Here is a 16,001-nt window from a genome sequence, read left to right as displayed (position 1 = left end):
GTTCGGGGTTGCCTTCTTTTTTTCAACTTGAACCTATAAATTCTATAAGCCCAGAGATCCAACAACCGCCACCTCAAGCCCGGAGATCAAAAAACCAAAACTTGCATATGAGATCTTGTTCATCGTATATCAATTTCACATCATTACACATATATAAATTTTTGTCAATAATAAACGATCCGTTCATGATATCTTAGATCTCATTTAAATTCCAAAACTCACAACATAAACAAACTCATAGTTTCTTATTAAAATAAAGCATCAAAGACTCCATAATCAATAAACAACATATTAAAAAAAATCCATATACCAAGAAGATAATGACAAAAAAAAACTCATCTTAGTAATGACTATCATTTAAATCTTAGATCTTAGATCTCATTTTAACCCGACAAAAAACAAACTCCTCTTAGGAGAGAGAGGCGAGTTATAGGCTGTTCAAATCTGTGGTAGAGAAAAAACTCACCGGAGACAAAATCCGTCAACCGGAGACAGATCCGTCAAGTGGTGGTGTTCGGCGGCGGTGGATGGTGTTATAGAGGTGCCAGATCTTGATCTTGGTAGAGAAAAATTGCATATCCGGTGGTGTGGCGGCTGCAAGCGGTGGTGGTTCTAAGGTGGTGTCTGACGGCGGTGAATGGTGTTGTAGAGGGGCCGATCTTGATCTTTTTAGAGAGAAATTGCAGATCTTGTGGTGTTAGGAGGCGGTGGATGATGTCTTAGAGGTGCCGGAACTTGATATTGGTAGAGAGATGTTGAGATTTGTTGTTAGGGTTTTGAGTTTTGAAGAGAGAGAAAGAAAGAATCTGGTGGTAGTGCTGGATGACCATAATTAAGAAAGAAATCTAGAAGATAGATAAAAAAAAGAATGTGAAAATACCATAATAACCTTCTTTAATATAATGGGATTAAATAATACACATGCATATGTGGAAGCATTTTTAATCACATAAATTGAGTTTTCAGGGTTTTCACAACTGGGGTGGGTTTCTATTATATACTTTCCTTATATATATATATAATAAATGAAAATAGGTTGAGACACCTGTCATCCCCAGCTTCCATTTACTATCGTGTAACCCTGTGGTTGAATTTGCTACCGTGTTCACAAGAGAGCTTATCCACGTCTCCCTTTCTTCCTCTAAAAGCTTTTCATGTACGTTTGCTTCACAGATCTACTTTATCCTCTTTCCCCATTTCAAAATTCAAATTTTAAAACACAACCTTCTAAACCTAAATCTGTCATCATGTTAATCCATAGGTATTCATTCATCCGAGATGAATCTCTAATTCTCTGATTCAAGCTTACGCCTATCATTAGCCATCTGATGAAGATCAAAGGTACGTTACAGTAAATTGATTTCTTATATTTTAAATCGATCATTTTGTTATCCGAATTCCGTTTCTTGATACACAAACCCTAAGTCGAACAACTATTTGCAAACCCTAATCACGTTTTCCTTCATCCAGCTTACAATTCATCTCAGATCTTACGCAAAATCTGCTTCATTTGGTGGCAGATTCATCCGATTCTCGCTCATCATGTTCATGTTTCGGACATAAAGATATCGTATTTTGATACGCAAACCCTAAATTATTTTATTTTTTTGGAAATTCTAGGGAAATTAGACGAGGTCTCGTGGATGGAGATATTGTTTGATTCAGAACGAGTTTCATTCGAAAACTGTGTATGGATTTGGTTAGTTAGTTTGTATACCTAATTTAATTTTTACCTGAAACCCTTTTGAGGTATTTCAATTATTGAGAGTTTTGCAGACAAATTGTTTGGACCGACAACAGCTACTAAACAGATTTATGATGTAGCAGCTCAGCATGCTGTTAAGGGAGCCATGGAAGGAGTTAATGGTATTTTTTCTGTACTTTTTTAAATTAGTTCAAATGAAATTTACGAACATATTTCAGGTGTTTCTTCATAATTTCATACACAGATTCATCCCTTTGGTTATTTCTTTTTTCTTTCTTCTTTCTTGAATTCAATTTTGCATTTGAAATCAATTACCTTTTTTTTTGAAGTTTGAACTCATGAGGCTCCCTTCAGAGTTGTTGAAATTTTTTGTGAAGAAAAGTTTTCATTTGTAGATGTTCATCTTTGGATCTCTTTTATAAAAAGCAATTTCATAATTTTGTAAACCCAATAATTAGGGTTTTAATCTAATTCATGTTCTTGAACATGTTATGTTGACAAATAAGACCATGACTATGTAATAATATAATTAAGGTTTTTAAATCGCGTATACATTATTTAGGCTTTTTAATCACCATTAATTTCTCGTGCAAAAATAGAGTATATATCCCTTTTTCTTGTAGGCAAATCTGCAGTGATTATGAAATTATGTCTCCAACCATAAAGGATGACAACTACACTATTGACCATTCAACAAATTTTAAATTTTAAACAATTAAACTTTATTTTTATCGCCTATTACTATCAAAGTGGTAATTAGTCATTCTTGATCTCTTCTGACTTCCCTATTGTCAAATTGTAGGTTATTGATTTCAAAACTGACTGGACGTGGAAGTTAATGAATCAGCATCTGCAAATTATGACCATGTATGTTTTCGTATAATAACTCTTAATTAATATTTAAAAAATTATCGCGGTGTTATTCAGTTTTAGTTAAGTTATCTGAAATTAATTGAGATTGGGACGGTAACTTAATGAATTTTTTAGGTACTTGAGTTTGTATTTTAAAGTTAATCATATGAGGACTATTTTGTCACTTAAATATATTTTCTACTTTACTTCTTATTAACTCTTGATAAGCAACTCTGCAACACCTATGTTGAAAGGTTATTTTGATAAAATGTCTTTTAAAATTTGAAATATAAACGGCTACCATTTGCCAAAGCAAACATATTTTTTTACCAGTAAAACAGTTTCATTACGGTAAAACTTTTTGGTCATAAAGTTGATAAGATAGAGAGCATTTATCACTGACTATATTTTTCGATAGTCAACACACCATTTCAATCCTTTGTGGATATTTCATAAAAGGGTCGATTTATGTTATGTTAAACGGTTCAAATCAATAGATTATAAGTGGGTCCATACGGGTTGTGATAAACAGATTAAATCAATAAATTTTTGGGCCACAGGCCAGACTCAGTGAAAGTTAGGCATGTAAACTGAACGAACACATACAGGTTATGTTTTGTGTTCGTTCGTTTAATGTTAATCAAACAAACCATTGAACATGAAAATTAAACAAACAAGGGTTCTTCATGTTCGTTTATGTGTGTATATTAATAAACAGTCCATGAAGGTAAACCAGCATAAACGAGCGAATGGTTCATGAGACAGACATAGCTGAATATAGATGAGTAAACATTAATGACCGAACACCAATTAAAAGTGGACGTGATCAACTATCTCTTGGGCCTAAAAGAATATATAAATAGACTAAGTTGTAGTGGCCTAAAAATTTATATCAATAGATCAAACTTAAACAAACGTAAACTAAAGTATATAAATGAACAAACAATCATGAACATAAATGAACATTATATGTTCATTTTTGTTAATCAAGTGAACATAAAGTTGGTCGGTTACAAAATTTCTATATAAAATTTGCGGTCGGTTTTTTCTTTAACTTTTAGTTGGGGGTGGGGGGGGGGGGGGTGGGGGTTGATTGGCCTAGCATTTATTTTTAAGCTTATGTTTATATATAAAATTAGCTTATAGCTTTTTTTTCAATTATTGGATAAGCTATTCTTAAGTGTTTGGATTAGCTTATATTCTACAAGTTAATTATGTCTTAATAAGTTGTTAAATCCAACATTCTTTAATTTGTTAGAATAATAATTACTAATCCACCACTATTTGAGGACAAATGAGTAATTTACACCATTAAACAAATAAGCTTCTATCTAATAAGCTAAAAAAACCATCTTCAAATAAGCTTCTTCAAATGGGTTTATATAAGCTAATAAGCATAAGCTTAAAAAGTTAAGCCAAACATCAAGTTAAGCTTATTTTGTAAAAAAAGACTTGGTTAAAAAAGCTAGGCCAAACACCCCCTTGGTCGGTTTCAAAATTTTCAAAAGTTTGGTTTACGGTTTATACCGGAAACTGGCCGTATAAAACCGGACCGGACAGTGAGATTTGACAATATATATTTTAGATTTTTTAATATACTTTATATTACAAATATTTAAGTATATGTATTATTTGCGTTTGGGAATAAAAAGAAAAGCACGTACTGTGATATCAGTTAACGATTTCTAAAAACTCAAATGTGAAATAATTTATATTATTCAAAAGTATTAGGTATTTGTTTAACAAACAAGTACAATATTTTTTTTACTATAATGAAAAGAAACAGACAAATATGGAAATCATCTACCTCCTCATGATTATAGTTGATTTATTCATTTCAATAATGTCACATAATTATGTAACTTTTTAAGCTTTATAAATAAGTTCAGTTTGTTATTATTTTTTCATAATTATATATATATTTGAGATTAACATCTTAATGGTGGTGGTGACTATCAACATACTGGTCATGCCGGTATGTTTCGTCGTGATGCATGGCCTGGTTAAAAGGTTGTTCTTATTGTAGTTGGGAGGACTGTTCTGTCTAGAGATCAAGCCACTGCTATGACGCTATGACTGACAAGTGATGAATGATGGTTTTGGTTATTTACTTATGAATTTATTACTTTCATATTTTGTTTTTAGAACTTGCAACTGAAATGTTGGATTATATGTTCTGTTTTGCTGTAAAGTTTTTGTAGTATATTGAGTCTTTGTTATTTTTGTTGGATTAAGGTTATTGAAACCTTTTAATCTATTATAATTATTGATGAAGCAATAACAACAAACATGATTTTTTTTTTATCCTTTGCACTTTTTGAAGGTTACTATCGGATTCAAGTATGAGGCATAATTTTGTCAAGAACTTTTTATTGTTATTTGTTTAGAAACATTTTGCCTGTTGATTACGCAATCCTTAAAAATTCTTTTAAGTTTATAGTTTTATAAATATTGTAGTCAAACATATTTTAACATTATATTTTATATATTTTATGTTAACTTTTATAGTACGTTTATTTCAATTAATTGTTCCATACAAATATGGAATTCATTGGAAAAGCGTGTATCCTAGATATGAGTTTTTTTTTGGAACGGCCAACTAAGTAACGCCGGGTACTCCGTAGGCGGCCCCCATTGGTTAAAGGTAGCCGAGCTGGCCACTAGTCCGGACGGACGGAGCCTCTAGAGGTCCCGGATAAAACCCGACCCCCACGCTCGCCAAACGGCACGACAGCGAGGAGCCGGTAAAACCGGGTGAGATCAGGACTCGAACCCAGGGTCATCCTTCATATCTCCCATATAAATTGGTGGTAGTGAGGTTTAAACCTCCTACCTCTTACTAGTAAAGTGAGTGCTCTACCATTGAGCCACGACCAATTTATCTAGATACGAGTTTTAATAAGAAATAAATAGTTTTGACTTTTAAAAAAGTTACGAAGCCAAAATACATGTGAAGTCATTTTCACATTTGAATGCATTAACCAACATTGGCTATGATTTTTTTAACTGGACAAAAGGTAGAATCATCAAAATGGGTCTCTCTCCATATATATTTTCAAGGTAAAAGATTTACACATTCAAATATGAAATTCATTTTTTCACAAATTATAAAACCAGTTTTTACGACCATGAATGCCACGTTTACAATAGTTACAAGACGAGGTGGCTTCAAAGTTATCCTAGATTGTGGCGGTAATTTTTCATATACAACATTAAATATTGTATACAAATAAGTATTTAGAAGTTTGCGAAAAATTTTCAAATATTTTTCATCTTTTATGTCATATTTAAGTTGGTTACTTGGTTATATGTTTATTTGGTTTTTAAAATTTCAAGATTATATATGTTTTACAAGTACTTTTTTCAACCCGTGTGACACACGGACATATAAACTAGTATATATATATATATATAAACGAAAACATAAAAATCCTACGTGTCGCGATGTGGTCGCTCCCCATTTTTTTGGAGTCACCAGATTTGCTTGATTTTTAAATGGAGGCTTCTCATGCATTTGACCCGAATTCACGGGTATGAGTCTCATCAAACCCAGATATTTCTTAAACGGGTTATAACATCTCATAAAATTAAAAACTAATCTCACCAAATATTTAATATTAAAATCCTATAAAGTAGGGATGTACTAAAAATTAATATATGATTTATTTAAAAAAAAGATATATATTATTCATAATTAAAAAACCAATTTTATAATAAAAAAAATAAACGGGTCTTGGGTCTTCAAACCCATATAGCTTTTAAACCGGGTTATAACATCTCATTTATTTGTGAAACAATTTATTATCATCAAACCATAAGTATATTATTAACTTTCATACAATAAAAAATATAAAAATTCAAAAAATAAATAAATATTAAAACAAATAATATAAAACAACCTTCGTAATACGGGGGATAAAAACCCGTTGGCATTGTGGAAGACGGACCGAATGCAAAAAATCTATGTTAAAGATAGAGAAGCTTTTGGAAAAGGTTTCCTTCAGGTACTTTTTTAGTTTAGTGTATTTTTTATGAATAATATTTTGTTGACTTTGTTGTAGAGTAATTATATTTATAAGTAGGGAAATTATGATGTTAATTGTGACAGATAAGATTATTTTTGTTTTTTTAGTTGTAGATTAATTATGAGTATAATTAGAGTAATTATGATATTCATTAGGATATATTAGAAATTTTTTTGGTAGTGTACATATTTTTGAAATAAAACCATAATTTTATAAGTAGAGTAATTATTTCTAAAATTAGAGTAATTATGTTATTGAAGCTTTTTTTAACTAACTGTTTATTATTTCACAGGTATCCGTCATTGCTGCTGATAATGATTTTTCTGCTTCACGTAGCTGCAAAAGGTTTGAGCAATATGGGTTGTTGTGTCGGCATGTTTTTGTTGCATTTAGCGTTTTTGAGATTGATGAGATTCCAAAGAAGTATATTTTGAGGCGTTGGATGAGGGATGCGGTTTCAAATAAAAGTAAGTGTTCGATTTTTGGTAAAGATGTTGCCATGAGATTGTCTGTGACATAATGTTTGCAACTGAAAATATATGTAATATGTTATTCACGGACATAGAAACATTAAGCAAAGTTAGAGATCAAATTAATGGCATGAGGGAAAAGGCAGAAGAGGGTTCTCAAGCTAAACCGATTTTGAAGAAAAATGATATGTTGGCTTCTCTTCTTGGATATGATCAACCGTCAACGTCTACTATTCGAGTTCCAACTGGTATTAGAAATAAAGAGCGCGGTTCTCACAAAAGATTTAAATCATTAAAAGAAATAGCAAGGCCAGTTGTGCTGGGAAACGGTCAAGAGTTTGCTCGGTGTGCGGTGAGGGAGGTCATGATCTTCGAACATGCAATAAAATGCCTGTTTATCCTCCTAAACATCCGCATGGACCATAGTTTTATATTGGATATATACTATATTGTTTTTTAGATTTTACAAGGTGTAATAAAAGGTATGACGAATACTTGAAAGAATGAAAAAAAAAGACTGCGATTATAGGTTTTTTTTTCTAACACGGTAATTGTTTGCAATATAACTTTCTTTTATTAACTAGAGTAATTGTTGTGATGACTAGTGGAATAAACATTTTAACCTACACTGTTGTTATAACATAATTTGATGTTTGGACAAACAATTTTATAAGTCAACAATCACATACAATTTCAAAACTAGAGTAATAAAAGCAAACAATTAGAGTAATTTTACATGCTTTTTTCAACTCTTGTGGCACACGGACATATAAACTAGTGTGTGTGTGTATATATATATATATATAGGGAGAGGATCATGAGAGAACTCAATTTTATGGATAGAACTAGAGAACTAATAATGAAATATTTTTAATTTAATTAACAAAAATATTTTTAAAATTTTTTTTCTTTCATCCTTGTTATATGTTGTTATTCTTCACCACAAAAAAATATAAAAATAAAAAAAATAACGAGTAATGCACATATGCAATACACCGACTTTTTTTATAATGCATATGTGCAATAGTGTGCATTTTGATATTTTAAATAGTGTTGAATAGCATATATATAGTTGTTTGTCTTGTATATTTGCAATAGTGTTATATTATATACAAAAATTAAAAAAATCGATATAGTGCATATATGCATTAGTGTTGTATTACATATATGTGATAATGTGTTTTGCATACAATTATTAGTATCGTATTTGCATATATTCAATAGTGTGTATTGGATAATGCAATTGTGTTGTATTATATGCAATAAAACACTATTGTATATATGCAATAGGCATTAGTGCACATATACACTACAGTACTACACCGACAAGTTTTTTTTTTTTAGAAACAATATCATCTTATTAGAAGGAGGAAAGAAAAAGAAATCACAAATATTTTTTTAAAAATAGTTAAAAATAATTCTTACTAGTTCTCTAGTTCTCTCTTTAAAAGGAGTTCTCTCTAGATCTCACCATATATATATATATATATATGGTTATATATATAGAAAAGGGTTAAAATAAAAAGACATAGTTTTGTAGGAAGAGTAAGAATAATATAAAAATTTAGAGTTAAGAAACTATTTAGCTTAAATCCTAGATCCAAGGGCTTTAGATTTATTTCACTCTTCCTAGAAAACTATTTTTTTATTATAACTCACCCATATATATATAGGATCAGTATCATGAGAGAACTTTTTTGAAATAGAGAAATTTAATAACCATTTTGGACAACAAAAAACCCAAAAATAAAAAAAATCATAAAATGAAAAAAAAAAACATAAAAATGAAAAAAGTAAAAAAACCAAAATTCTTAATTTAACATCCCGGTTTCATAAAAAATCTCGGTTTAGCTAAATTATATACACATATGTATAATATATACATATATGTACATTTACATGTTTTTTTATACACATGTGTATAATTTAAGATAAATGATACTGTACATATGTGTATATTACGTAACTAAAGATTAAATAAAATTATACATATGTGTATAATACGATTTTTTTTATTTTTTTAATGAAACCGGAATGAAATATAAGAATTTTGGTTTTTTTACATTTTTATAATTTTTGTTATTTTTTGTTTTATGATTTTTTTAAATAATATTTTAAAAGGTGTTTTTAGTGGTTCAATATGGTTCTCAAAGTTCTCAATTTGCAAAGGGTTCTCTTAGGATCTTTGCCCATATATATATATAGGGGTGGGATCTAGAGAGAACTCATCTTATATAAAGAACTAAAGAATTCCATTAGAACCATTTACTTGATCAATGGTTGAAAATAAAAAAAGTGAAAAGAAAGAAAGAAAGGGGTTTTTCTAAAGAAGATGGGTAAAATCGTCTCATTGTTATCACTTGTTTCATCTCAATTCTTGCTCCCATCACCCTCTTCATTCATCTCTTTCTTTCAATCTAGGGTTTCATTGCAGATCGTCGATTTGGCTGCACAATCAAGCAAATCGATTGCGAAATCAAGCACATAGACTAAGAACTCCACCAGGTAAGTCACTGTAATAGTTAATATCACATTCTATGATTCAGTTAGGCGTATTACACGAGAATCACACCGATAGTCCATGTTTTTGTTTTTCCCCTTTAATTGAAGAACAATATAACGTAACAATTACATAAGAAAGTCAAGAACAATGCGTATGTTGATATCAGTTCATCTATTGGGATTATCAGTCGAATATTATATATATGTAATACATAAATGATGTATTTCACTGCATATTTTTAGTTATATTGCACATATTTAGCGCTGAACATTGTAATATTAATGTAATTGTATGCGTTTAGCTATAATACATATGTGTAAATGAACTTGTTTTAGTTATATTGCATATATGGTTGTTCAATTTTCGTGTGCAACTTATCATTACAGGCATAATTATTGTTTGATTTGGTATGCCCTCCAACTGTTTGATGAAATGTCTTAGTAATATTAATGTAATTGTATGCGTTTAGCTATAATACATGTGTGTAAATGAATTTTTTTTAGTTATATTGCATATATGGTTGTTCAATTTTGGTGTGCAACTTGTCATTACAGGCATAATTATCGTTTGATTTGGTATGGTCTCCAACTGTTTGATGAAATGTCTAATTGAACACGTTTTGGTAATAACCATGTTGATGCATTACATATATGTAATACTGGTGTGTTAGATTTACGCAATACATAAACGATGTATTTTAAAGTATATATATGTCATGTTGCGTATATGTCGTGTTGAAAGTAGTAATGTTAATATAAATGTATATGTTTAGTTGTATTACATATGTGTAATATGTTTAAATATAATAATGTTGACGTATCCATGTATTTTTTACTACATATTTTTAGTTACAATGTATAATCTATATATTATGTGTAGCGTATCTGAAAATTGTGATGATAATGTTAAAAAACTAAAAAAGGAAATAGAATGTGAAACTGGGGAGGTTATGTTTCTCTTTCCGTTAGTTATATTTTCATCGTCTTGTTTTGCACGTGTCTATAGTTTTCAGAAGTTGAATTGCAGATTTGGTGTTCATAATATAGAATTATTGTTTATTAAACTAATATATCGCATAATTTTGACTTACTGTCTTGTTATTGTTTTCTTTGAAACAGTAACTACTTGTGTTGGGTAAAAGTAACCCGTTTTAATAATGCACATATATAGTACTTTTATTGCATATGCACACAAACATAATTATATTGTTTATTTTAACGGCATTATATATGGTATAAACACAAAAACAAGAGGCCAAAAAGGAAACAAAAAAATGAAACAAAGTAGATTATTGGATAATGAAAATGAGGTTGATTCAGGAAATGTTAATGAACATAACAGTTTTGGTGGTCCAGTTCAGAGAAGTTATTGAAAATTATGCATATATTATTGTGATTACATGCATTCGTATAAATGACATTACATGTATGTCAGGTCACAAAGAATAGAAAGAGGTCAAAATGGTCACATAAAGTGAAAGATATAACATGAACAGACGAGGAACACGAGTTTGACCGGAAGATGAGGACGGACATGCCACAACCTTAAATGGTACGCTCTATATAAATTATGACCACTACATGTATATATTATCACGATTACATATAAGAGATGTTGATGTGTTGCATGCATATGCAGAGTTGATGCATTACATATATGTAGTTATGATACGTTTCATTTTTATAGTACATAAACGACAATATACTAGCATATTTTAGTTATATTGCGTTTACGTAGTGTTGAAACTTGAAAGTAGTAATGTTAATGTAATTGTATATGTTTATTAATATTGTGTATATGTAATACATTTGAGCCTAATAATATTAATGTAACCGCATATATTTATTAATGTTGCACATATGTAGTGTATCTGAAAATTGTGATGATAATGTTAATGTATTATTTTTTCAGGTATACTACATATATGCAGGGTCGAGGGCCCTGTGCAAGGTGGGCCCCCGCACAAGACCCACGTTTCCCGGGCCAATTACTTTCAAATTTAATCAACTATGTGTATATTCGAGCAATGTAAATGATTTGAAAGTGGTCTATTGGTATGAAACCCGCTTCCGGACAGCAAATACCCAAGTTCGATCTTGTTTGTAAATGATTTGAAAGTACATGTTTTGGAATATGATTGTCAAAGAAACAACGAGATGATGTTAGAAGCTTAAGTTTTGGAACAGTTAGTGTCATTAGAATATGAATGTTATGGGATGTGAATGTTAGAGTTGGAAAACAAGTGGAAGTTGAAGTATGCTGCTGGCATAGAGGAATAATTGTCAATTTTAGTATTTGTTGTATGTGTTGTTTAATATAAACAAAGTAGCTTTTTTTTCCTTTCATTTGTATCTTTTTGTAACTATAATATTGAAGTTGGAATGAACATCAGAAAATCCTTCTTCATAGTGTGTTTTTGTGTGTTGCGTAATCGGGCCAGAACCAACGCCTTTGAGGATCAAAAGCTCGTTGGATCAATTTTCAAGTTTGAGTTATATTTTGTATTGCTTGGATTAATGTTAGATATATAATTTTTTGATGAATGGTTTGGACATTTTCAAGTTTTGATTAATTGTTTGGATTTTTCAAGTTTGCATAAGAATTTTATGATAAGATATAGCTTGCATATATTCACATTAAACAAATTAAAAGTTAGCATACATTCACATTCATGTTGCATAAAAATTTTGTAAATATGAAGTGGAGTTAATTGGCGTGCTAGCTGCTGAAAACTATAGGTGAGGGTTTGCGCTGCTGCAAAATGCAGGTTAGCAAAATCTAGAAGCCAATTTGGGTACATTTTCGCAATGTTTTGTTTTTTTGTTTTTGTTTTTTTTTGCGTATACAAAACAACCATAGCAAACTTAGACCAATTTAAAATGTGATATAGAATATATCTAATAAAAAAAGTCTTAAAGATACACCCCTTAGTTAGCACGTAATGGTTTGCAACCTCTTGCAAATTGCAAGTTAGCAATTCCCATTTAAACCCAAATTTAAAAAAATGCATTTGCTGCATATTGATGGTAAGTCAGAAAACCCGTGAAAATCATGTACTAGACCTATATAACGCGTTTAAAAGCCTGTACCAACCCATGTGCAGATGGTATGGTTCAATTACATACATTTATGCACATAGGACTGCAAGTTTAACCAGAAACGTTCAACTAAAAATATCATACAACAATAAACACCAAAACATAAAAGTACTACAATATTCATATTCATTTCGTCACAACACGTCTGATTATAACAACCCACACAAAAACTCAAAGAATTCTTCAATCCATCTGCCATATGTCTTTTACACACCCATATAAACTATAACAACACAAATCCAACTATTTAATATACATAAACTTCTAAAAATATACTTTTTTGCCTAATCCCTTTGTATTCCAAACCGAGCCCCTATAAAGGATTTTAGTGCCCCTCTCTAGATAAGAAGAAAAACGCGCCATTACCTATAACCACCATTAAATCCGCAACCTTATCCTCTATCATCTTCATTGGTTGCAACATCACCAGGTCTAAAAACCATGACACACACGAACTAGCACCATCTTCGCCACCTACTTAAAATGACCCGCCAATTTACGACCCTCAGATCTTGAATACTTTTTTTTTGCCTAATCCCTTTGTATTCCAAACCATGTATTATTTTTCCACCATTGGATTTTTTAACTCCTGTTTCTTTTCCAACACATCGTTTTCTTTCTTTGTTGATACCTTCTTATCTTTATGATATTTATCACCTGATTATTTTGATTACGTTAACAGTTAATATTAACAAGTAATTCAGCAGTATTGCATATATGTAACACAACACACTACATATGCATTTAATACACATACACTGCATACATGTAACACATATATGCAAGTAATATACAAATGTTGCATATGTGTAATCCAATAATAGACTATATATTCATGTGATAGACAAGTGTTGCATATATGTAATACAAGATACTACATATTATGACCAAACAAAATATCATCTTCTCTTTGAGTAATACTGTTTATGAACAAATGAACATTAACTGATATATATTACTCATATACAATATTATAGTACATGTATGCAACATATAAAATTTCATTACATATATGTAGTATATAAATAAAACATTACCTTGTTGCTTAAAACCAAATCAACAGGTTGGAGGATAATACCATTAGAATTGTTAACATCTGAATCAATATCAACAAATGATAACAAATGAACTCGTTTGGGCACTCTGTTCAAACAAATTAGGTTTTTTTCTACTCAATTAGTACATGATTCTAACCTATAATCCTTTGGGAAATACAATCAAACAAATTAGGGCTTGTCTAATTATCAAAAGAAGCAATACTCGTTCAATTCCAAAGGATTGTAAACCAGTAAAAAACACAAATGTGAAAGAAATTCGTTGCAGTCTAATCATATATACCTGAAGATGACGTGTTAAACGAATGAAATAATTGGCGATTAGGGTTCAGAACTAACCGATTTGTCAAGATTTACGATTTGCAGGTGTTAATTTATCATTAATGGAGGTTTGGATTGCGATTGTTGCATAGGGGAAGCCGATTGTGTTCGTTGTAGAGGAAGAACGCCAAGAGTTTCTAGGTTGTGAGACAATTTACAATTATAACCCTGTAGTTAGAAGTTCTTAAGTTCTCTCCCTAAATAGAAGTTCTTTCTTGATCCTTCCTATATATATATATATATATATATAGGGGTGAGTTAACGTACAATAATCGCTTATCGTACATTACATACGCGACTTCCTGCACCACCGATTCTAATTGAAATTAAAACTGCTTAGTGGCATAATTGTAATTAACCTAAAAATACTTAACGCATACCCATCAAAGTCCACCATTGCGACCGTCGTCTACTGTCATGAGCACCACCATCGTCCGTCACCACCATCGATCGTTGGTCATAGGTTAGTTAAGAAATTTCCAATTGAAATTGAAATTGAAATTGTTGATGAGCCTAATTGATCAATTAACCTTGAAATTGATCCAATTAGTCATCAATTTAAAGCTTTCGTCGATCAATTTTGAGTTTTGAGTTCTGGGTTTTGACATTGAATGTATTAACATTAAGTTTATACGATATGTTTATACGTTCTGTTTAGAACATATTATACGTTCTGTTTAAACCTTCAGAACATAATCAATTAAACTTTAAAAGTTCAGTACAAAAGGTTTATACGTTGTTTATACGTTTTTAAATAATGTTGTTTATAAGTTCAGTACAAATATTATGTTTAAACGTCCTGAAACAAAACGGAATACCTTTAAACGTTCTGACCAAAAAAGAACATCTTTAAACGTTCTAATACATTCAAAGAAGATGATCTGGGTGTTCAAAAAAGTATTGAAGTTCTGATAAAGTTTAGAAGTTCTAAAAAGTTCTGGGTGTTCAAACTGGTAAAGTTTAGAAGTTCTAAGAAGTTCTGGGTGTTTAAACTGGTAAAGTTTAGAAGTTCTGGGTGTTCAAAACTGATAAAGTTTAGAAGTTCTAAGAAGTTCTGGATGTTTAGAACTTCTAAAACTAACACAAAAAAAAATTAAAACACCTGTAAGCATGAAATTGAACATTGAAATCACTTCATATAATCTCATAAACATCAAACAATCGTCAATCGACCGTTAATTTGATCATTGATTCGATCATATGAACAAAAAATGGAACGTCTGCAACTGGGTTTACTCAAAACTCAAAATTGATTAATTGAAACTTAAAATTGATGATTAATTGGACCAATTTCAAAGTTTAATTGATTAATTAGTTCAACAATTTCAATTTTAATTGATCAATTTTATCAACTGACCTGTGAAAAAGGCGTGACGAGGAAGATGGTGTTCACGACGGTACCGTCGACGGTCGCAACGGTAGATGCAATCATTGGACGGTGACGGTGAAGGCGTACGAAATCGATGGAGCAGTGGAGCAGAGGATCAGAACGGTCACGTGTTTTTTGAAAATCGATGGTGAAGAAACTCGCGTACGTAATGTACGATAAAGGATTTTCGTATTCCATCCTTTACCTATATATATATATATACTAGCTTTTAGCCCACGTGTTACACGAGTTTATTTAAGTTTTTTTTTAAATTTGTTTTCAATATTTAATTAGTTATATTAATTTTATAATTTATGTGTTTAGTTGAATATCTATTTTTTTTATATTATTATAGTTAACCTATATGGAACATGAATGTTGCTTTTAATGCCACTATTTTTCTTCAAGTGAGATGAATTTCACAAAACTATTGGAGGTTATTGTAAATTACACCTATTGGAGGTTATTGTAAATTACACCCCTTCGCCATTACGGATAGGCACAATAGGGTAAAGTCGGAATCGATAGTGTATGGGCTTCATCGTGAGAGGTAACCTGGTGATATGGTTGCATTAGAGGAGTCGGCAGCAATTGAGCACATTC

General features: G+C 30.7%; 1 pseudogene; it reads left to right on the top strand.

Moving 5' to 3' along the window:
- The window catches only part of LOC143572220 (putative leucine-rich repeat receptor-like serine/threonine-protein kinase At3g14840), a 46,815-nt pseudogene extending 31,237 nt beyond the window's left edge, over positions 1–15,578 (top strand).
- The last annotated feature ends 423 nt before the right edge of the window (positions 15,579–16,001 follow it).

Source organism: Bidens hawaiensis, unplaced genomic scaffold, assembly GCF_021521415.1.
Source record: "Bidens hawaiensis isolate Kalapana, Puna unplaced genomic scaffold, B.hawaiensis_p1.1 tig00025775_1, whole genome shotgun sequence".
NCBI classification, from domain to species: domain Eukaryota; kingdom Viridiplantae; phylum Streptophyta; class Magnoliopsida; order Asterales; family Asteraceae; genus Bidens; species Bidens hawaiensis.
Note: the sequence above shows the minus strand (reverse complement) of the source record. Positions and strands in the feature narration are given on the sequence as shown.